This window comes from Ovis canadensis, chromosome X (genome assembly GCF_042477335.2).
Source record: "Ovis canadensis isolate MfBH-ARS-UI-01 breed Bighorn chromosome X, ARS-UI_OviCan_v2, whole genome shotgun sequence".
Lineage (NCBI taxonomy): Eukaryota > Metazoa > Chordata > Mammalia > Artiodactyla > Bovidae > Ovis > Ovis canadensis.
The window spans coordinates 84,963,937-84,988,004 of record NC_091727.1 but is presented as its reverse complement, the minus strand read 5'-3'; the positions used below and the strand labels follow the sequence as shown (position 1 = coordinate 84,988,004).

The 24,068-nt window shown below is 39.8% G+C and overlaps 1 protein-coding gene, 1 non-coding gene and 1 pseudogene across 3 annotated transcripts in view; 1 reads left to right on the top strand and 2 right to left on the bottom strand.

The window, feature by feature from the left end:
• The window catches only part of GABRA3 (gamma-aminobutyric acid type A receptor subunit alpha3), a 292,154-nt gene that overhangs the window by 242,877 nt on the left and 25,209 nt on the right, over positions 1–24,068 (bottom strand). The gene's annotated exons all lie outside the window — the stretch shown is intronic.
• LOC138931305 (U6 spliceosomal RNA) lies at positions 9,716–9,822 on the top strand. The gene has a single exon (XR_011446547.1). It is a non-coding gene; the product is annotated as a U6 spliceosomal RNA (small nuclear RNA).
• Positions 12,669–24,068, bottom strand: part of LOC138930790 (transcriptional repressor p66-alpha-like) — a 36,189-nt pseudogene continuing 24,789 nt past the window's right edge.

Genomic DNA, 24,068 nt, shown 5'->3' with positions numbered 1-24,068 from the left:
ATACATCTTTCTCAGTAACTGATGGAATGGAAGAAAAAAAAAAAACATCAGTAAGGATACATCACATCTGAATAACATTAACAAATTGAACCTAACTGACATATGTGGAACACTACACTCAACAACTACAGAATATATATTCTTTTCATAAACACATGGAATATTTGCATACACTGAATGTATTTTAGGCCAGAGGTCAGCAAACTTTCTGTAAAGGGTTTGATAATAAATATTTCTGATTCCAGTGAGCATTGGATCCCACACTGAGAGACATTATCTAGTGGCTAAAGTATGAGGTCGGAGAAGGCAATGGCACCCCACTCCAGTACTCTTGCCTAGAAAATCACATGGGTGGAGGAGCCTGGTGGGCTGCAGTCCATGGGCTCGCAAAGAGTCTGACATAGCTGAGCGACTTCACTTTCACTTTTCACATTCATGCATTGGAGAAGGAAATGGCAACCCACTCCAGTTTTCTCGCCTAGAGAATCCCAGGGACAGCGGAGCCTGGTGGGCTGCCATCTCTGGGGTTGCACAGAGTCGGACACGACTGAAGTGACTTAGCAGCAGCAGCACTTCAGGCTTGGTGAGCCTCATGAGATCATCATCACATATTTTTCTTTTAAACCACCTTGTAAATATGTAAAAAAACATCTTTAGATTTAGGATCATACAAAAATAGTCTAATAAGCAATTCCTGGCATGTGGACCATAATTTCCTGACCTCTTTTATAGACTGAGAAGCAAGTCTCAACAAGTTTCAAGGAACTGAAAATTCTATAGAGTATGCTCTCTGACCACAATGTAATTAAGCAAGAAATAAATAATTAAATGACATTAGGAAACCTCCATCATTTGAAAAATAAGAAATACACTTAATTTTAGGTTTTGGATGAAGGAGATGATAGGAGGAAACTTTGGGAGATATAACATGTTCATTATATTTATTATTATTTATTATCTTAACCATGGGTATATAAGTATTCTGAAATATACCAAATTGTACATGCGTAATTTATTATATACCAATTTAGCTTCAATAAAGCTGTTAAAATGGGGTAGGGGAAGAAATACACTTTCAAATAACCCTGGTTCTATGGGAAAATCACATTAAAAATTAGATAATATTTCAAACTAAATAATACTGAAAATAATACATACAAAAACTTGTGGACTACAGCTAAAGTTATGCTTAGAGGAACATTTGTGACCCTAAAAACATACATTAACAAAGAAGGAAAGTTGGAAATCACTGTACTAAGCATCATCTTACTAAGCTAAAACAAGAAAAGCCAATTAAGCCCAAAGAAAGTAGAAAAAATTAAATTAGAAGGCCAGAAATAAATGAAACAGAAAACAATATACAATGAAGGGGATCAAAAAAACCAAACATTGTTTCTTTGAAAAAATAAGAAAGTTGATAAACCTCTAGAAGGACCAATGAAGAAAAAACAGAAAGCATAAATAACGTGAAATTTTAAAAGGGATGTAAGCTACAGGTCCTACAGATGTTGAAAATATCATTAAGATACTACAAAAATTTCATGTTGTTAATTTGAAAATATAATTAAATGGTACAAATTTCTAGCAAGGTTCAAGCTATCAAAATGATTCAAATCAAAATAAAAAATCAGAACAGTACACAATATTAAAGAAATTTATCCTATATCTTAAAACCCTTTCAAGGATGTCATCAAGATGGCAAAGTAGGAAAGACCAGGCTCAGTCTCTCCACAAAGTTCAACCACATGCAGAAAAACTGAGTCACTATCTTATACCACTTACAAAAAATAACTCAAAATAGATTAAGGATTTATATAAGGCTTGAAACTGATAAACTCCTAGAAAAAAAATAAAGGTTAAAACCTTATTGACATTAGTCTTGGCAATGACTTTTTATTTTTGAAATGTCACCAAAACCACAAAGCAACAAAAGCAAAAATGAAAAAGTGGGGTTCCACCAAATTAAAAAGCTTATACACATGAAAAGAAATATTCAACAAAATAAAAAGGCAAATTGCACAGTGGCAGAAAATATTTACAAATTGTGTATCTGACATGGAATTAATGTCCAAAATATATAAGGAACCCATACAACTCAATAGCAAAAAAAAAAAAATCAAATTAAAAAATAGACAGAGGATTTCAATAGACATTTCTCCAAAGAAAATACACAAATGGCCAAAAGGTACATGAAGAGATGTTCAGCACCTCTAATCATTAAGGAAATGCAAATCAAAACGACAAGAAGATATCACCTCTATCTGTTAGTATATCAAAAAAGACAAGAGAGACAAATGTTGGCATGGATGTGGAGAAAAATGAAGCTTTGTGCACTGTTGGTGGGAATGTAAATTGCTTTGCCACTATGGAAGATAGTATGGAGGTTCCTCAAAAACTTAAAAATGGAACTACCATATGATCCAGCAATCTCATTTCTGCATATATCCAATGGAAATTAAATTACTCTTGGAGAGACACCTGCATTCCCATGTTCATTTGCAGCATTGGTCACAACAGTCAAGACATGGAAACTACCGAAGTTTTCATCGACAGATGAATGGATAAAGAATATATGATATATATGTAAAATGGGATATTATTCAGCCTAAAAATGAAGGAAATTCTGCCATTTGTGACAACATGAGTGGACCTTAAAGACATCAGCTAAGTAAAATAAGTCAGACAGAGAAAGACAAATGCTATATGATGTGATTTATGGATGACTTCGTTTGACTCAGTGGTAAAGAATCCACCTGCAAATGCAGGAGACAAGGGTTTGATACTGGGGTCGGGAAGATTCCCTGGAGTAGGAAATGGCAACCCACTTCAGTATTCTTGCCTAGATAATTCCATGAACAGAAGAGCCTGATGGGCTACAGTCTACGGGGTTGCAAAAGAGTCGGACAATACTGAGCACACACACACACACACACACACATACACACACCCACACACACACACACACGATTATATGTGTTATCTAAATCATTGCACTGAGAAAAACAGATAGTAGAATGGTGTTTGCCTGGAACTTAAGGAAGGGGAACTGAGGAGATGTTTGTCAAAGGGTAAAGATTCAGTTATAGAAAGTTTTGAGATCTAAGGTACAGCATAGTGTCTATAGTTAACAATACTGTATTGTACACTTGAAAGTTGCTCTGAAAGGAAGCTTTAATGTTCCCACCATAATAACAAAACAACAAAATGGTAATTTTGTGAGGTGAAGGATATGTTAATGAATATTACGTTGGGAACCATTTCACAATATATTCATGTATAAAATCACTGCATCATGCACTTTAAATTATGTATTAATTATATCTCAATTAAAAAAACATTTGAAAAGTTATACAATGAAGGCAAAAATATACCATAAAGAAAAGACAGTCTCTTCAATAAGCGGTGCTGGGAAAATTGGACAGGATGTAAAAGAATGAAATTAGAACATTCTGTAATGCAAAATGTTATGCAAAAAACAAACTTAAAATGGATTAAAGACCTAAATGTAAGACCAGATACTATAAAACTCTTACAGGAAAACATAGGTAGAACATTTTATCATAAATCACTGCAATATACTTTTGGATCCACATCCTAGAGTAATGGAAATAAAAACAAAAATAAACAAATGGGACCTAATTAAACTTAAAAACTTTTGCACAGCAAAGGAAAACAACCTACTGAATGGGAGAAAATATTTGCAAATGATGCAACCAACAGGGGATTAATCTCCAAAATATACTAGCAGCTCATAAAACTCGAAAACAGAAAACACAATAAAAAATGGGCAGAAGACCCAAATGGACATTTCTGCAAAGACATACAGATAACCAAAAGGCACATGAAAAGATGCTCAATATCACTAATTAATAAAGAAATGCAAATCAAAGCTACTATGAGGTATCAACTCACACCAGTCAGAATGGCCATCATCAAAAAGTCTACAAACTATAAATGATGGAGAGGATGTGGATAAGGGACCCCTCCTACCCTGTTAGTGGGAATGTAAATTGGTGCTACCTACTATGGAGAACACTACGGAAGTTCCACAAAAAAAAAAAAAAAAAACTAAAAATAGAGCTACCATACAATCCTGCAATCTCACTCCTAGGCATATATCTGAAGAAAATCATAATTTGAAAAGATACATGCACCTCAATGTTCACTGCAGCACTATTTACAATAGCCAAGATATGGAAGCAACCCTATGTGTCCATCAACAGATGAATGGATAAAGAGAGTGAGAAGATATTACTCAGCCATAAAAGAGAATAAAATAATACCATTTGCAGCCACATGGATAGACCTAGAGATTATCATAGTAAATGAAATCAGTTAGAGACAAAGATAAATATCATATGATTTCACTTATATGTGGAATCTAAAAAAAAAAATAAAGTTCAAATGAAGTTATTTACAAAATAGACTCACAAACAGAAAACAAACCTATAGTTACCAAAAGGGAAAGGTGGGAGGAGGGATAAATTGGGAGATTGGGATTGACATATATACACTATTATATATAAAATGGGTAACTAATAAAGACCTACTGTATAGCACAGGGAACTATACTCAATATTTTATAATAACCTATGTGGGAAAAGAATCTGAGATAGAGATACATAGATATGTAACTGAATCACTTTGCTGTATACTGAAAACTAACACATTATAAATCAACTATACTTCAAAATATAAATTTTTTAAAAAGTAAGGCATTGATGACTTTACTATCACTTTCTACCAAACACTGAACAAAGATATAACATCATCTTTATACAACTGAATCCATAGAATAAAACTGCATTCTGAGATCAGAATTTCATTCACACCAAAATTTGACCAGAACATAAAAAGGCTTTACAGGCCAATACCTCTAACAAACATACATGTAAAATATTTAAACAAAACATTACTTAACCAAATCCAACAGTATATGAAAAGAATAATATGTTGTAACTATGTTGGATTCCTTTCAAGAATGCAAGCTTTAATATTTGAAAAATCAATATAATTCAAAATAATAGCATTAAAGATAAAATTCATATTATCATTTCAACTGGTGAATTTTATCAAATGCTTTTCATGCAATAGCCATTTCTAATTAAAACCATTAGCAAACTAGAAATGGAAAGAAACTTCTTTAATCTGATAAATCAACAAAAAATTTACAGCAAATGTCACACTTAATGGCAAAATGTTGAAGCCTTTTCCTTGCAGCATCCCCAGACTCAATGAATACTAACATACAAATGTTTTGCCAATGTAATTTTAATCTTGTCACATCTCCATGAATACATAGCATTATCCCCAATTTATACATTAGAAACTGAGTCTTGGAGGTTCAGTTACTTGGCCATGGCCGAAAAACACATAAATGACTTTATAAATGTGAACCCTATGCCATTACTGCCTCTTTCAATACCAATTACTCAATTCCTTCTATATTATCTATGATATCTACACCATCAACCATTTCTGCCCATTTTACTTTTAAATGGTGCCCCAAATGGATCAAATTCTACCTTCCCATTGCCCCACTCCCATGCTGTTGCCACAACACTATCACAAACTACTCAAGCACAACCTCCCTACTCCACTTTTATTTAACTGTTTTCTTTGTTTTTACATTTTTACTTTGAAATAACTTAAAATTTTCAATAACTTCCAAGAAGAGAACATACTGGGTATCCAGAGTCATCAATTATAAACATTTGCCACACTGTACCTCTCTCCAGCAGAGGTGTGGGTTGGTGGTGGCCTGCTGCAGGGTTGGGGGCACTGAGTGTAGCAGTATATGCATGGGACCTTTTGAAGGAGGTCACCATTATCTTCCTTACTTCCACCACAGTTTGGCCCCAGGTAAAGGCTGTATATTGTCACCCTGCTTATTTAACTTATATCCAGAGTACATCATGAGAAATGCTGGGCTGGATGAAGCACACGCTGGAATCAAGATTGCTGGGAGAAATATCAATACTCTCAGATATGCAGGTGACACCAACTTTATGGCAGAAAGTGAAGAAGAATTAAAGAGCCTCTGATGAAAGTGAAAGAGAAGTGTGAAAAAGTTGGCTTAAAGCTCAACATTCAGAAAACAAAGATCATGGCATCTGGTCCCATCACTTCATGGCAAATAGATGGGGAAACAGGGGAAACAGTGGCAGACTTTTTTGGGGGGGGCTCCAAAATCACTGTAGAGGGTAACTGCAGCCATAAAATTAAAAGACACTTACTCTTTGGCAAGAAAGGTATGGCCAACTTAGACAGCATATTAAAAAGCAGAGACATTACTTTGCCAACAAAGGTCCATCTAGTCAAGACTATGGTTTTTCCAGTAGTCATGTATGGTATATGAGAGTTGGACTATAAAGAAAGCTGAGTGCTGAAGAACTGATGCTTTCGAACTGTGGTGTTGGAGAAGACTCTTGAGAGTCCCTTGGACTGCAAGATCCAACCAGTCCATCTTAAAGGAGATCAGTCCTGAGAGTTAATTGGAAGGACTGACGTTGAAGCTGAAACTCCAGTACTTTGGCCACCTGATGGAAAGAATTGACTCATTTGAAAAGACCTTGATGCTGGGAAAGATTGAAGGCAGGAGAAGAAGGGGACGACAGAAGACGAGATGATTGCATGGTGTCACAGACTCAATGGACATGAGTTTGGGTAAATTCGGGGAGTTGGTGATGGGCAGGGAGGCCTGACATGCTGCAGTCCATGGGGTCACAAAGAGTCAGACACGACTGAGCAACTGAACTGAACTGACTCTATATCTATAAATATTTCATTGCATGCTTCATAAAGAGCAATATCATACTCTTCTATTACTACTTATTGGGCTTCCCAGGTGTCGCTAATGGTAAAGAATCTGCCTGCTAATGTAGGAGATGTGGGTTTGATCCCTGGGTCAGGAAGATCCCCTGGAGTAGGAAATGGCAACCCACTCCAGTATTCTTGCCTGGAAAATCTCATGGACAGAGGAGCCTGGTGGGCTAGAGTCCACGGGGTCAAAAGAGTTGGACATGACTGAGCACGTGCATACACACACACATTACAAGTTACACAGAATTATCAAAATGAATAAATTTATCATTGATAAAATACTATTATCTAATATAGAGTCCATATTCAAATTCTACCAATTGTCCCAATAATGTCCTTCACGGTTATTTTCCCAGTATAGGATCCAATCTAGTATCATATTCACATTTAGTTGTCATATCTCCTTATTCTCCTTTAATCTGGAATATTTCCTAAACTGTCTTTATTTTTCATGACATTGACATTTTTGAAGAAAAAAAGGCCAGTTATTTTGTAGAATGTTTCTCAGTTTGAGTTTGTCTAATGTTTTCTCATGAATATACTGGGTTTATGGGGTTTTGGCAAGAACAGCACATAATCAATTTTGTGTCCTTTCTAATGTATCACAACAGGGAACACATGATTTTTTATGTTGTGATGTTAAGTTTGATCAGTTGGCTAAAGTAGTGATTGCCAGGTTCTCTAGTGTAGTGCGATGCCCTTTAAATTGCTCTCCTGGTTTCTGATTTTACTTCCCCAGTTGGAGATCTGCCTGCATTAAAATCTCTGTATTCCTACTCTATGCCCCTATCTTGCCATCTTCTTAGAAAGGCTATCTTGAGTTGTCCCATCTAATTATGCGTCCTCTGTTTTCCTCTATCAAAGAATTTTGTGTTTCCTTCCTATTACTTATCATAATTTTCAATTATTTTATTTGTGCAATTAACATCACATAGTTTATCTTCTCCCGTGCATGTGTGCTAAGTCACTTCAGTCATGTCCAATTCTTTGTGACCCTATAGACTGTAGCCCACTATGCTTTTCTGTCCATGGGATTCTCCAGGCAAGAATACTGGAGTGGGTTTCTATGCCCTCTTCCAGGGGCTCTTCCTGACCCAGGGATCGAACTCACCTCTTTTATGTCTCCTCTATCTTCTCCTGCTGCTGCTAAGTCACTTCAGTCGTGTCCAACTCTGTGCGACCCTATAGACGGCAGCCCACCAGGCTCCCCCGTCCCTGGGATTCTCAAGGCAAGAACACTGGAGTGGGTTGCCATTTCCTTCTCCAATGCATGAAAGTGAGAAGTGAAAGTGAAGTCGCTCAGCCATGTCCGACTCTTAGCGACCCCATGGACTGTAGCTCACAGGGTCTTCCGCCCATGGGATTTTCCAGGCAAGAGTACTGGAGTGGGATGCCATTATCTTCTCCTTCTGGATTATAAATTCCATAAGAACAAGATTCTTGTTCTATTTAGTTTATTCTTTCATCTCCTGCTCCCTACATAATGCCTGGCATATAAGCAACCAAAAAATAGTGGTTGAGTAATTGAAAAGCTTTAAGGATGGTCAAAAACAGATCAAATTTTACCCTTTAACTAAAGAACTGGCATTTTAAGATACAGCATGGTATAGGAGAAACATTTTGGAGTCATGCAGATGCAGGTTCATATCTGATAAGAATAATTATGTGTGACCTTATATTTTCATCAAAGTGAAATTGGTCATACAGTTAGTTACTTTACTGATTGTGAGGATTAAATTCTTGTTAAGAAACTATAGTTATGCTTAGTGTGTAAAGGAAGCTGCAAGGAAGACGGGGTTAATCTTCTGGGATTAAGAGATATTCAATCTTTACAAGAAGCACTCTAACATCAAACTGCTTAGGTTGCTGTGTGTCCACAAGTACAGGTGAACTGATTAACTCCCAAAAGAAGTAAAGTCTTTCATAGTCAACTCTTCCCACTTTCACACTCAGCTCTGTTTTATAATTTTTAAATAGTGTTTTTACACTCAGTTTTACTCTGTACCAAGCCCTGTGGAAAGCTAATGGACAGGAAAGGAATGGAAAGGAATGGACAGGATTCTACCTCACTTCTAAGAAGCACTCCCATAATGAAAGTCAGTTTTTCCCAACTGGTAAGTATATGTTCATTGATTGTACCTTCTCTGTACACTCTGTCACTCCATTATATCCCTTATTTTAGGCAGTTTTGTATTCGTTATATATCTATGTGCCTGAGCTTAGCTCCTCCTAGATTTTTTCAGAATATTAGTAGTAATAATAAATAATATTGTTAGCAGCAAAAATTACTATATTTCATTCAATCTAAGATGCCATTGATTTTGACACACCAATATTTTACATACCACAAAGAAAACAGAAGTGCTACCAAGTAAATAACAGTACATCACTGATAGGTAAGATTTGTCCTGATTTCAGAAATATTAAAATATGGGGAGAAAATGTGCTTCTTAAAACTAAAGAAACATGGTCTATATCAAGCACTGTTGTGAGCACTGTATTTTTATTAAATTATTTAAGCTGCATAACAACCCTCTGAGTGAGGTATACTTTCCTACCTCTTGATCAGTTCTCTCTGATCTTCAGTTCAGTTGCTCATTCGTGTCCGACTCTTTGCAACCCCATGGACTGCAGCATGTCAGGCCTCTCTGTCCATCACCAACTCCCAGAGTTTACCCAAACTCATGTCCATTGAGTCGGTGATGCCATCCAACCATCTCATCCTCCGTCGTCCCCTTCTCCTCCTGCCCTCAATCTTTCCCAGCATCAGGGTCTTTTCAAATGTCAGCTCTTCACATCAGGTGGCCAAAGTATTGGAATTTCAGCTTCAACATCAGTCCTTCCAGTGAACACCCAGGACTGATCTCCTTTATCTTCTAAATATCTCTCTACTCTACTCACTTCGGCAGCACATATACTAAAATTGGAATGATACAGAGAAGATTAGCATGGCCCCTGCGCAAGGATGACACGCAAATTTGTGAAGCATTCCATATTTTTCAGGCCAGAGAAGAAAATGGCAACCCACTCCAGTACTCTTGCCTGGAAAATCCCATGGAAGGAGGAGCCTGGTAGGCTGCAGTCCATGGGGTCACTAAGGGTTGGACACAACTGAGCGACTTCACTTTCACTACTCACTTTTCTCCATCCCCTCTGAAACTGCCATGGAGTGAGACCCAATGCTATTTCTCTATCACCTAATTCTCCCTCCATATCTACTTTTGACTTCCTTGAAAGCTAATTCATTCTCTGCTGTCAGAATTACCTTAGAAAAGGCAAATTTTATCATGTCTTTCCTTGTTTAAACCTTGGAAGCTGTCAGTTTTCATTTCAATCCCAAAGAAGAGCAATGCCAAAAAATGTTCAAACTACCATACATTTGAACTCATTTCACATGCTAGCAAGGCTATGCTCAAAATCCTTCAAGCTAGGTTTCAGCAATACGTGAACTGAGAACTTCCAGATGTACAAGCTGGGTTTAGAAGAGGCAGAGGAACCAGAGATCAAATTGTCAAGATTCATGGGATCCCAGAGAAAGCCAGGGAGTTCCAGAAAAACATCTACTTCTGCTTCACTGACTATGCTAAAGCCTTTGATGGTGCAGATCACAACAAACTGTGGAAAATTCTTAAGGAGATAGGAGTACCAGATCACTTTACCTGTTTCCTGCCAAACCTGTATGTGAGTCAAGAAGCAACAGTTAAAACTGGACATGGAATAACAGACTCATTCAAAATTGGGAAAGGTGTACAATGCTATATATTGTCACCCTGCTTATTTAACTTATATGCAGAATACATCATGCAAAATGCCAGCTAGATGAATTATGAGCTAGAATCAAGATTGCCAGGAGAAATATAAACAACTTCAGATATGCAGATGATACCACTCTAATGGCAGAAAGTGAAGATGAACTAAAGAGTCTCTTGAGGAGGGTGAAAGAAGAAAGTGAAAAACCTGACTTGAAGCTCAACATTCAAAAAACTAAGATCACAGCATCTGGTCCTATCATTTCATGGTAAATAGAAGGGGAAAAAGTGGAAGCAGTGACAGACTTTATTTTCTTGGGCTCCAAAATCACTGCAGATGGTGACTGCAGCCATGAAATTAAAAGATGCTTGCTCCTTGGAAGGAAAGCTATGACAAACCTAGACAGCAAAGACATCACTTTGCTAGCAAATCTCCTTCTAGTCAAAGCTATGGTTTTTCCAGTAGTCATGTATGGATGGAAGAGTTGGACCATAAAGAAGGCTGAACACTGAAGAACTGATGACTTCAAATTGTGGTGCTGGAGGAGACTCTTGAGAGTTACTTATATAGCAAGGAGATCAAGCCAGACAATCCTAAAGGAAATCAACGCTGAATAGTCTTTGGAAGGACTGATGCTGAAGCTGCAAAACTTTGGCCATGTGATGTGAAGAACCGACTCATTGGAAAAGACCCTGATGCTGGGAAAGATGCAGGAGGAGAAGGGGGAGACAGAGGATAAGATGGCTGGATGGCATCAATGACCCAATGGACATGAGTTTGAGCAAACTCCAGGAGATAGTGAAGGAAAGGGAAACCTAGTGTGCTGTAGTCCATGAGATCACAAAGAGTCAGCACAACGTAGCAACTGAAGAACAACAACAAGTATTCTAAGAGTTCACTAACTCATATCCCCTTCCAACTCAGAACTCAGACTAAAAAACATGCACCTTGCCAACTGTGGTGTCCTGCCTCTCATCCAAAGAGCTACTCTCAGTAGAGGTCCCTGGGGCTGCAGGCAGGCAGACGAAGGATTGGAAGATTCGTAGTCTGTCCCTAAGATGCAGGATTTACAAACAGGAATATGCAATGCACACTGTTTGGCCAACCTCCTTGTATTTAAAAATGGGAAATTTGGAGACTGGACACAAAAACATGAAGGTTATCTTTATATTCATCAATTTCAGCTTCCAGCTGCCACTCAGCAAATAACTAGGAGCATTATAGCATGGTTATGGCCCAGGATCCCCAAATACTTCTGAGACTATGCCACTTATTGATATATCTGAAGAGGCATTCAGAAAGGAGAGGGAAATCGCTCCCACAGTAGAGAGGAGACTGAGTTCTAAGACTACTTTTTTCTGTTGGGGTATTAACGCAGCTAAAATGCCACTTATGACAATGAGATACTTTTTGCAAACACATGGCATAAATACACCCATTCCAGAAGAGCAAGACAGTTTCTTTCTCAAAATTGAGAAAAATGGATTGAAAAGCAGTGGTCACCAACGTTTTTGGCACCAGGGCTTGGTTTCATGCAAGAAAATTTTTTCATGGGGGGGGTGGGGTTATTCAAGCAGAAAGCACATTGCTGCTGCTGCTGCTGCTAAGTCGCTTCAGTCGTGTCTGACTCTGTGCGACCCCATCGACGGAAGCCCACCAGGCTCCCACGTCCCTGGGATTCTCCAGGCAAGAACACCGGAGTGGGTTGCCATTTCCTTCTCCAATGTATGAAAGCAAAAAGTGAAAGGGAAGTCGCTCAGTTGTGTCCGACTCTGCGACCCCAGGGACTGCAGTCCACCAGACTCCTCCATCCATGGGATTTTCTAGGCAAGAGTACTGGAATGGGATGCCATTGCCTTCTCCGAGAAAGCCCATTACATATTATATTTATTATGTCCCCACTGATCTGATAGAAGGCGGAGCTCAGGCTATAATTAGAGAGATAGGGGAGAGAGAAGGGTGTGGCTGTAAATGGAGGCGAAGAAGCTTAGATTTCCTGTGGCTGCTTACCCGCTGCTATGCAGCGTGGGTTCCTACCTTGCCAGGAATAGGTGCCTGTCCATAGCCTGGAGGCTGGGGACCCTTGAAGAAAGGAATCAGGGTGAAACAATACAGACGGCTTTACGGAAGGCGGTCTTCGGGTGCTGCTCCAAGTTGAGTGCCTTCTGGTTGGACGCCATGCAGTCCTCATACATGATGGCGCCGCCCTTCTCCTCCCACCAGCGACACAAGAAGTCCATCATAGAGTGTTCACATAAGTAGGGCACCCAGGACAGCACCACAACCTGCCCGCTTGCGTCTCCAGCAGGTTTGGCACCACCTCCTCAAGGCCAACCACTTAGATGGATTTGTTGTTCGCCACGCTGGGCAGGACGTTCATTTGGGGGGTGGGGGGAGGAGGGACTTAAAGCGGTGGTTACTCCCATGCAAGCTTGGCTGCCACCTGCCGGCTGACTGCAAAATCAGCAGAAGTGACCATGGAGGTACGCTGATGAGGGTGCAGTTGGCCTGAGCAGAGGTGGCTGTTGTATAGGGATGGTGAGGAGGGCTGTGGGATATTGACAAGTGGACTAGCGTTGGTGACATTGGAGACACAGAGAGGCCCTGCTGGGTCCTCTGTCCCTGAATGGGCACGGATGCCTGGGGAGCCAGCAAAGACTCGCTGTGGCCCACCCTGGAATGGTGTTTCTTGTGGATTTGCTGTCACCTTTCTGACGAGCAGGTGCCCTATGGTCCTAACTACAAGGACATCTGTGCCCACAGTGGACCCAGGGGTCTTGGGTTGTCACGACCACAGCATCTGAATCAAAGAGGTCTGAAGCAATGGCTTGCCAGAAAGAATGATCTAGGTGCCCTGTACAAGTAGAGGAGGGGTAGTCAGGGAACTCTCAGTAGAACCTCCTTTCCTCCCCCCCCCATATTTGTAAACATTTTGTTTTATTTTAATTAATTTATTTTAATTGGAGGCTAATTACTTTACAATATTGTGGTGGTTTTGCCATACATCAACATGAATTAGCCACAGGTGTACTTGTGTCCCCCCCATCCTGAAACCCCCTCCCACCTCCCTCCCCATCCCATCCCTCAGGGTCGTCCCAGTGCAATGGCCCTGAGCACTCTGTCTCATGCATCAAACTTGGACTGGCGATCTATTTCACATATGATAATATACATGTTTCAATGCTATTCTCTCAAATCATGCCACCCTCGCCTTCTCCCATAGAGTCCAAAAGTCTGTTCTTTATGTCTGTGTCTCTTTTGCTGTTTTACATATAGGGTCATTGTTACCATCTTTCTAAATTCTATATATATGCATTAATATACTGTATTGGTGTTTCTCTTTCTGACTTACTTCACTCTGTGTAATAGGCTCCAGGTTCATCCAGCTCATTAGAACTGACTCAAATGTGTTCTTTTTTAAAGCTGAGTAATATTCCATTGTGTATATGCACCACAACTTCCTTATCCATTTGTCTGCCAATGGACATCTAGGTTGCTTCCATGTCCTAACTATTGTAAATAGTGCTGCGATGAACACTGGGGTACATGTGTCTCTCTCAATTCTGGTTTCCTCAGTGTGTATGCCCAGCAGTGGAATTGCTGGGTAGTATGGCAGTTCTATTTCTAGTATTTTAAGGAATCTCCACACTGTTCTCCACAGTGGCTATACCAGTCTGCATTCTCACCAACAGTGTAAGAGGGTTCCCTTTTCTCCAAATCCTCTCCAGTCTTTATTGTTTTTAGAGTTTTTGATGGCAGGCATTCTGATTGGCCGGCATGAGATGGTACCTCATTGTGGTTTTGATTTGCATTTCTCTGATAATGAATGATGTTGAGCATCTTTTCATGTGTTTATTAGCCATCTGCATGTGTTCTTTGCAGAAATATCTGTTTGGTTCTTGGTTTCCTTTTATATTTTACTCTGTTATAACTTTTTCAATAAAATTAGTTTTGCTTCTTCTAATCTTAACTCTAGTTTTAATCACTTAATCATCCATTTTCGTTCTGCAGGACGGCTTTTCATGAAGGCCTCATGGTCTGTTTCAAGGCATTCTGCATCAGCCTCTTCACCCTCAGGCTCACAGGCTACTAGTCCAGGCAGCACGATCACAAGCAAAGGGGTTCTCCTCTTGGACTTAATGGCACTGTCTGTAGTTCACATGTTCATGGGCACATCACCCACCTGCTCTTCATCTATGCCCAGGGTGATCACCTCTGCACCCTCAGCAACATTTGGGCTGGCCCTGTTCCCAGCTCAGGCATCCCTCCCATCTCTCCGTCAGTTTAAATCTGAAGCCAATACTCTCTTCTCCCTTTTATTTTCTTGTTCTCCATATTGTCCTCTGCTGGGTGCCATTCAAGTGTTTGTTTCTGACTCCATGTTGGGCGCTTTCAGCTATTCTGAACTCTTTGCAACCCTGGGATAAATCCCACTTGATCATGGTGTGTGATCCTTTAATGCATTGTTAATTTAATTATATACATTTATATCGTATTATTGGCCTCCAAGGTTTGTGTGGTGGTAAAGAATCTGCCTGCCAAAGCAGAAGACACTTCAATCCCTGGGTCAGGAAGATCCTCTGGAGGCGGAAATGGCAACCCACTCCAGCATTCTTGACTGGGAAATCCCACAGACAGAGGAGCCTGGCAGGCTATAGTCCATAGGGTCACAAAAGAGTTGGACATGACTGCAGCAAGTGAGCACATATTCTATTATGGCAAAGGTGAAAACACCACCTTTGCCACAACAGCAACCAGAAAAATTTACTCCAAAAATGAATCAGTACAAAACAAGTCTGTTTCAGAATTTAAGAAAAGTACAGAAAAAGAAGACTTTACATGAATTTTAAATCCTATTTTAAAATATAAAGGAAATAAATCCATCATTGGCCACACAGCCCCAGTCTGTCACCCCCTCCTACCAGGGAGCACCATTGAGACATCTGGGTCCTGGACCACACCCAGATTTGCTGGTTTGACTAACTGGTGTCCATTCTTGTATTTTACATGTCTAGCTGGGCGTCCAACTCCTCTGTAAAAAATTGCTGCTTTGAATTCCCGACAATGCATCTGCCTCTATCCCAGGTCTGACTCCGTAGTGGATCCATTTCTTCTACTTTAACCTTTGTGCTTTACTGCTTTCACTACAAGTTAATCACTAAAAGGATATTGCCTATAGCTTAAAGTATACATAATGGCTCATCTCCAACATCTCTGCCTCCCGTGCCTGAGTGTTAAGTTAAAATACCTTTGTTTACGCTCACAGGAAATATCCTGACAAGGCACATCAGTGAATGACTACAGAAAAGAAGAAATGAACATATTCTCTCTGGAGTCTAGCTGGAACTAGGAAATATTTACAACAACTCATCATCTTTTCTACTTTACCACCTCACCTCTCCCTCTTTGATCTATTTTTAAAAAAAAGCATCCAACCCCCATAGGATGGTTCTTTGGGATACTAGTCAACCATCTTCCTGGTTTGCTGGCTTTTGAAATAAGGCAGCTCTTCCTTCCCCTAACAGCTCTTCTCTCGATTTATTGTCTTGTGTAATGGTGAACAGTAAGAACTTGGATTCAGCAACACTGGTGCCACTACTGCCACTGAAACTTCTCAAAGCATGGTTTCTAGTTATCCATCTAATTTACACTCTGCACAGATTTGTGCTTCATGTCAATCTGTGAGGCAATAAGCTGAATGTTCCTGGGGCAGCCATCCAAAGGGACACCACTGTACAGTTTCATAGCTTTTAGTGGATCTGCATTCCACTCAGAGAGCACTTCAGCTATTTGGAAACTATGGGTGGTATGGAGCAGCCACCTTCTTTAGAATTCCAAATTCTGCTATGGGTTTTTGAGGATTAGCAGTGGGACCCTCCAAAATCTGGTGGTGTCAAATGTCCACATTTGCTGGTGTTAAATGTTCCGATTTGACACCAGCAATTTACCAGTATCCACACCAGCACCACCTTCAAATCTCTGTCCAAAAGGTCACAATGCCATTTGTCAGGAAGTTGTTTTGGCCTGCTATAGGTCACTGGCTGGTTCCTACTGCCACCACCTGCTGGGGGCAGGTGACGACCAGCTGGATTGTGGATGGATCCACTACCTGGTTTCACTTTTAGAGTAGCTTACACTCCACCACACCAGGGCTAATGCCCAGAAGATGCCAGTGGACTCCCTAGGGTCACTCCAGATGCAGCAGTGCACAGCCAGTGATACTGGGCAGATTCTGCTGGGTCCGCCTTTGTTCACTCCAGACATGGATATGATGCTCGGTGGATTCCAATGGGTCCCTGCCTTGTTTCACTCTAGAGATGGCCACTCTAGCCCTGCTGCCAGGGCTGCTCATTTGGCTGCTATGGAAGCATCCAGGGTATGGCCCCTGTCACGGCAGCCTCACCAGGTCTGGTTCAGCTAAATGATGTCACCTAGACATCAGTCAGGGCGAGTGGGGAATTGGCGTCAGCTAGAGCCTATGAGTCCATGAACATTGATGTGTCACTTCTGATGTTCTTTGGGTTTTTACAGTGCAGTCTCACCCCGTGGCTGCTAGATATGCTCCTAGCCAGTTGTGGGTATGGGGTGGGGCAGCAAGTCTGCCCTCAATGTGAAAGTTGCTCAGTCCTGTCCAACTCTTCACAACCCCATGGACTATACAATCCACAGAACTCTCCAGGCTAGAATACTAGAGTCAGTAGCCTTTCCCTTCTCCAGGGGATCTTCCCAACCCAGGAATCGAATCAGGATCTCCTGCATTTCAGGCAGATTTTTTTACCAACTGCTCTCAATAGACACAGACAAAGCTTTTGATAAAATTCAACATCCATTTATGATAAGAAATCTCCATAAAGCCAGCAAAGAAGCAACATACCTCAACATAATAAAGGCCATATATGACCTACCAGCAAACATCATAGTTCAGTTCAGTTCAGTTCAGTCACTCAGTCGTGTGCGGCTCTTTGCGACCCCATGAATCGTAGCACGCCAGGCCTCCCTGTCCATCACCATCTCCTGGAGTTCACTCAGACTCATGTCCATTGAGTCCGTGATGCCATCCAGCCATCTCATCCTCGGTCGTCCCCTTCTCCTCCTGCCCTCAATCCCTCCCAGCATCAGAGTCTTTTCCAATGAGTCAACTCTTCACATGAGGTGGCCAAAGTACTGGAGTTTCAGCTTTAGCATCATCCCTTCCAAAGAAATCCCAGGGTTGATCTCCTTCAGAATGGACTGGTTGGATCTCCTTGCAGTCCAAGGGACTCTCAAGAGTCTTCTCCAACACCACAGTTCAAAAGCATCAATTCTTCGGTGCTCAGCCTTCTTCACAGTCCAACTCTCACATCCATACATGACCACTGGAAAAACCATAGCCTTGACTAGACGGACCTTAGTCAGCAAAGTAATGTCTCTGCTTTCGAATATGCTATCTAGGTTGGTCATAACTTTTCTTCCAAGGAGTAAGCGTCTTTTAATTTCATGGCTGCAGTTGCCATCTGCAGTGATTTTGGAGTCCCCAAAAATAAAGTCTGACACTGTTTCCATTGTTTCCCCATCTATTTCCCATGAAGTGATGGGACCGGATGCCATGATCTTCGTTTTCTGAATGCTGAGCTTTAGGCCAACTTTTTCACTTTCCTCTTTCACTTTCATCAAGAGGCTTTTTAGTTCCTCTTCACTTTCTGCCATAAGGGTGGTGTCATCTGCATATCTGAGGTTATTGATATTTCTCCCTGCAATCTTGATTCCAGCTTGTGTTTCTTCCAGTCCAGCATTTCTCATGATGTACTCTGCATATCAGTTAAATAAGCAGGGTGACAGTATACGGCCTTGACGTACGCCTTTTCCTATTTGGAACCAGTCTGTTGTTCCATGTCCAGTTCTAACTATTGCTTCCTGACCTGCATACAGATTTCTCAAGAGGCAGGTCAGGTGGTCTGGTATTCCCATCTCTCTCAGAATTTTCCACAGTTTATTGTGATCCACACAGTCAAAGCCTTTGGCATAGTCAATAAAGCAGAAATAGATGTTTTTCTGGAACTCTCTTGCTTTTTCCATGATCTAGCAGATGTTGGCAATTTGATCACTGGTGCCTCTTCCTTTTCTAAAACCAGCTTGAACATCAGGGAGTTCACGGTTCACATATTGCTGAAGCCTGGCTTGGAGAATTTTGAGCATTACTTTACTAGCATGTGAGATGAGTGCAATTGTGCGGTAGTTTGAGCATTCTTTGACATTGCCTTTCTTTGGAATTGGATGAAAACTGACCTTTTCCAGTCCTGTGGCCACTGCTGAGTTTTCCAAATTTGCTGGCATATTGAGTGCAGCACTTTCACAGCATCATCTTTCAGGATTTGAAACAGCTCCACTGGAATTCCATCACCTCCACTAGCTTTGTTCGTAGTGATGCTTTCTAAGGCCCATTTCACTTCACATTCCAAGATGTCTGGTTCTAGATTAAAGATCACATCATCATGACTATCTGAGTCGTGAAGATCTTTTTTGTACACTTCTTCCGTGTATTCTTGCCACCTCTTCTTAATATCTTCAGCTTCTGCTAGGTCCATACAATTTCTGTCCTTTATCGAGCCCATCTTTGCATGAAACATTCCCTTGGTATCTCTAATTATCTTGAAGAGATCTCTAGTCTTTCCCATTCTGTTGTTTTCCTCTATTTCTTTGCATTGATCACTCCAGAAGGCTTTCTTATCTCTTCTTGCTATTCTCTGGAACTCTGCATTTAGATGCCTATATCTTTCCTTTTCTCATTTGCTTTTCACCTCTCCTCTCTTCACAGCTATTTGTAAGGCCTCCCCAGACAGCCATTGTGCTTTTTTGCATTTCTTTTCCATGGGGATGGTCTTGATCCCTGACTCCTGCACAATGTCATGAACTTCATTCCATAGTTCATCAGGCACTCTATCTATCAGATCTAGTCCCTTAAATCTCTTTCTCACTTCCACTGTATAATCATAAGGGATTTGATTTAAGTCATACCTGAATGGTCTAGCAGTTTTCCCTACTTTCTTCAATTTAAGTCTGAATTTGGTAATAAGAAGTTCATGATCTGAGCCACAGTCAGCTCCTCGTCTTGTTTTTGCTGACTGTATAGACTTCTGCATCTTTGGCTGCAAAGAATATAATCAATCTGATTTTGGTGTTGACCATCTGGTGATGTCCATGTGTAGAGTCTTCTCTTGTGTTGTTGGAAGAGGGTGTTTGGTATGACCAGTGCATTTTCTTGGCATCATATACAATGGTAAAAAACTGAAGGCATTTCCTCTAAGATCAGGAATAAGACAAGGATTGCCATTCTCCCAACATAAACCTGGTGACTGACTTTTCTCATATTCCTAGTGTCTCTTCCACCTAGCTTCACAAAAATTCTCTCCTGCTGAGGTAACCATTGCTGCCCATCTGTCCTACAGAAATTTCTTTACTATCAGTCTGGGGCCCCAGTTTTAGGCAAGTCCAATGTTCCTGCCTTCACAGTCAAAAATATCTGCTTGCCTCACCCAACCTGAGTGGGTCCATGCCTCCATTGCTTCACAAGTGAAAGTGATACCCATATACTGATATATTAATGTTAGAACCTATGATTACAGATTAAGGATGGAAAACTAATCAGTAAAAACTCTTTATAACCATGGTCTCAAACAGTGAGTAGTCACTTTTTTGGGAAAAAAAAAAAAACATTAGCAGACATCTAAATGGAAATAAATTTGGGCAAACTCCAGGAAATCGTGAAGGGAAGATAGTGACACCTGGAATGCTGCAGTCCATGAGGTCACAAAAACTTTGCCACGACTGAACAACAAGCCATCTAAAAATTCCAAGGGATCATCATGTCAAGTTAGCACTGTAGGTTCACATGGGAAAAACATCCTGCCTAAGCTCCAAACACAAAATATAGTAATGACAGCTAAATCACAAAACATACTTTTAAAATAAAAATATAGCCATAATCACTTAAAATAGTAAATAAGAGAAAAGAGGAACATGTTCATAGAGCTGAAACAACAAAAAAAGAAACTTAGCAACAGAGGAGACTGAAGTCACTTAGCTACTAGGAAACACACAGAGGCATCTAGGAGTTCAACTCCTATGGGGGTAACATAAACCAACAGTATTGAATGTGTGGCAGTATAGTGAAGTTAGGTCATGACAGGAAATCATGAGGTGAAGCAGGGATTTCCTGTTTATGCATAGTGACTTTTAATATGCTATGATGACTGTAGCAACTCAGCTTGGCAACTAGGGTATCGTCAAAGTGGTAGGAAGTAGTAGAATAGCTATCAAACCAAAATTTGCATTACACCACCCACTGGCTTGAAAATCAGACCTTTGATATTCTCATGGAACAATAAATAGCTCAAGCTGCCAACATAAGAACTGGTCCTGAACTGGGGATTGAGCAAATAAAACATAATCCAGCAAGAATTAAAAGGGATAAGAAAAGCAGACAGAATAACTATGATTTTCCCTATTTATGGTAAACTTGTAACAAGTTAAAATTCTAAGACTACAAAAGCAATCTTGAAAATAAAGTAAACAAATTCAACAAATATGAGGTTATAGTCTCAGAGAAATAATGTAATTTGAAAAAGGACTTGAAAATAAATGCCTAGCATCCACAAAGAACTGAAGGATTAAGGTTATAAAAAGCAAGAACAAGAGTTTATTAAGTTGTGAATCAAAAATGGTAGATGTTAAAAAAAATAGGAATCTTATAAATCAAAGCTGTAAACTCTGAAATAAAAGCTCAAAAGATAGCATAAGCTCTCGATTGGGTATGGCCAAAGAAAAATTTTGAGAAACAGACTCAGAATGAAACACCAAGAGACAAAAGAAATTGATACAATAAAAGGGAAGTTAAAAGACCTAGAGAACAGATTTAGAAACTCCAGCCAAGACTAATGGCATGATTCCAGATGTAGAAAGTGTTGAGTATAGAACAATGATGATTGCAAATAAATAAGTAAATAAATAAAATCTTATACAAATTTAAACCATTGTATAATAGTGGTGGCACAAGAAAGCCACTTGCATGCATACTAAACTAAAAGAGTTGACCACCTACTGACTTCGAAAGGAAATAAATAACTATTAAGAAATAACTATATAGAAATACACAAGAACTTATAAACCATAATATTTTTTTTAATACTAAGAGTTCTTCCAATTAAAACAGCCAAACATAAGCACTTGCTCTTGCTTTGTTCTGAGGCCTTAACAGTGGGAGTAAAAGGATTAATTTTAATTCACAGACCAACAAGGACAAAGATACAGGGAGATATGACAAAAAAAAAAAAAACATTTCACAAGACAACTTCAACCTTATTTGCTATCCAGAATATAAGAAATTAGATTTGTATCTTCCAAGGAAGATGTTGACTGCAGCCATGAAATTAAAAGACGCTTGCTCCTTGGAAGAAAAGTTACGACCAACCTAGACAGCATATTAAAAAGCAGAGACATTACTTTACAAACAAAGGTCTGTCTAGTCAAAGCTATGGGTTTTCCAATAGTCATGTGTGGATGTGAGAGTTGGACTACAAAGAAAGCTGGGTGCCAAAGAATTGATGTTTTTGAACTGTGGTGTTGGAGAAGACTCTTGAAAATCCCTTGGACTGTAAGGAGATCCAACTAGTCAATCCTAAAGGAGATCAGTCCTGAATATTCATTGGAAGGACTGATGTTGAAGCTGAAACTCCAATACTTTGGCCACCTGATGCGAAGAACTGACTCATTCGAAAAGACTCTGATGCTGGGAAAGATTGAAGGCAGGAGGAGAAGGGAATGACAAAGGATGAGATGGTTGGATGGCATCACTGACGTGATGGACATGAGTTTGAGTAGGTTCTTTGAGTTGGCGATGGACAGGGAAGCCTGGCATGCTGCAGTCCATGGGGTTGCAAAGAGTCATACACGATTGAGCAACTGAACTGAACTGAAGGAAGACATTTAGAATATAAATTTCTGTTGAATCTTCTCAGTACAAGAGAAAAGACCAAAAAACTTTGACATCATAATTCTCAACAAAACAACCTCAGCAGATACTAAACCTCCTCACTTAGCATTCCCAATCAGTTTTCAAATAGAAAGAAACAGTCAAAGAACAGAAGACCCATGAAGAAAGCCTCTGACATAAAATATAAACAACAAACAAATATTTTAAAATATTAATTTCAACCAAGAAGGGCCTATTGTATAGCACAAGAAACTCTGCTAAATGTTATGTGGTGGGCTTGATGGGAGAGGAATTTGGGAGAGAATGGATACATATTTATGTATGGCTGAAACCCTCTGCTGCCCACCTGAAACTGTCACAATACTGTTAATCAACTATATCTCAATACAAAATAGAAAGCTTTTTAAAAATGAAAATAAATTTCAAGAGAAAAGACTCTAAAGATAAAAGGCACAAAATTATGTCATTAATATCACTGGAGATAGCAGATAAGATTTTGCATTCAGGAAAAAGAAAGAACAAGTTTCTGTAAGAAAAGAAAATTCAAAGAATAGTTTTTAAAAACATTAGAAATTAAAATCATGATAGAGGAAATAAAACACTCAATAGAGGGACTGGTTGATAATGTTGAAGATATCCTCTGAAATATAGACATAGACAGGAAGATAGAAGACAAAAAAATGTTAAGAAATTATAAAAACCAGCTTTGGAAAGGCAACATTTAAATTGTAGGAGGGAAGGAGAGACATCGATAGAGGGGCGGGGGGGGGGGGCGGCGGGTGGCAGGAAGTACTTCACCAATACAATAATTCAAAAAAAAAATCTCTGAAGGGAAGAGCAAATGGAGCTCTCAGTACAGTGGATGAAAATACATCCACAAGAAAACACAGCATCATCAGAACACTAGAGATGACAGAATATGAGAAAGAGACACAAAGTATAAATGTTCACAATCAGGATGGATTCATACTTCTTAACAGCGATTTTGGAAGCTACAAGGGAGTAGAACAACCTTCTGAGGGAAATAAATTATTCCAGGATGACAGTCGTGAACAAAGCCAAGTGAGAAACCAGTTAGACTGTAGTAGGACAGAAAAGTCAAGGAGCAATTTAAAGATGATAATAAAAATAAAGAAGTGATGCTAGTGGTAAATAACCCACCTGCCAATGCAGGAGACATAAGAGATGTGGGTTTGATCCCTGGGTGGGGAAGATCCCCTAGAGAAGGGCATGGCAACCCACTCCAGTATTCTTGCCTTGAGAATCCCATGGACAGAAGAGTCTGGCAGGCTACCATCCATAAGGTCACTAAGAGTTGGACACAGCTGAAGTGACTTAGCATACCCATATCATATATGTCTGAATTACTGAGAAGAAATGTAGACAACTGACAGTGTGAACTTAGACTGGTGGTGATAACATGGAAAATAAGCATATTTTTAAAATATAATAATTCCAAGAAAAACAAAACAAAAATGTGTGCGTCCTGTGACTGTGTTAGGCTACATGGCAAAGTGGGATTAAGGTA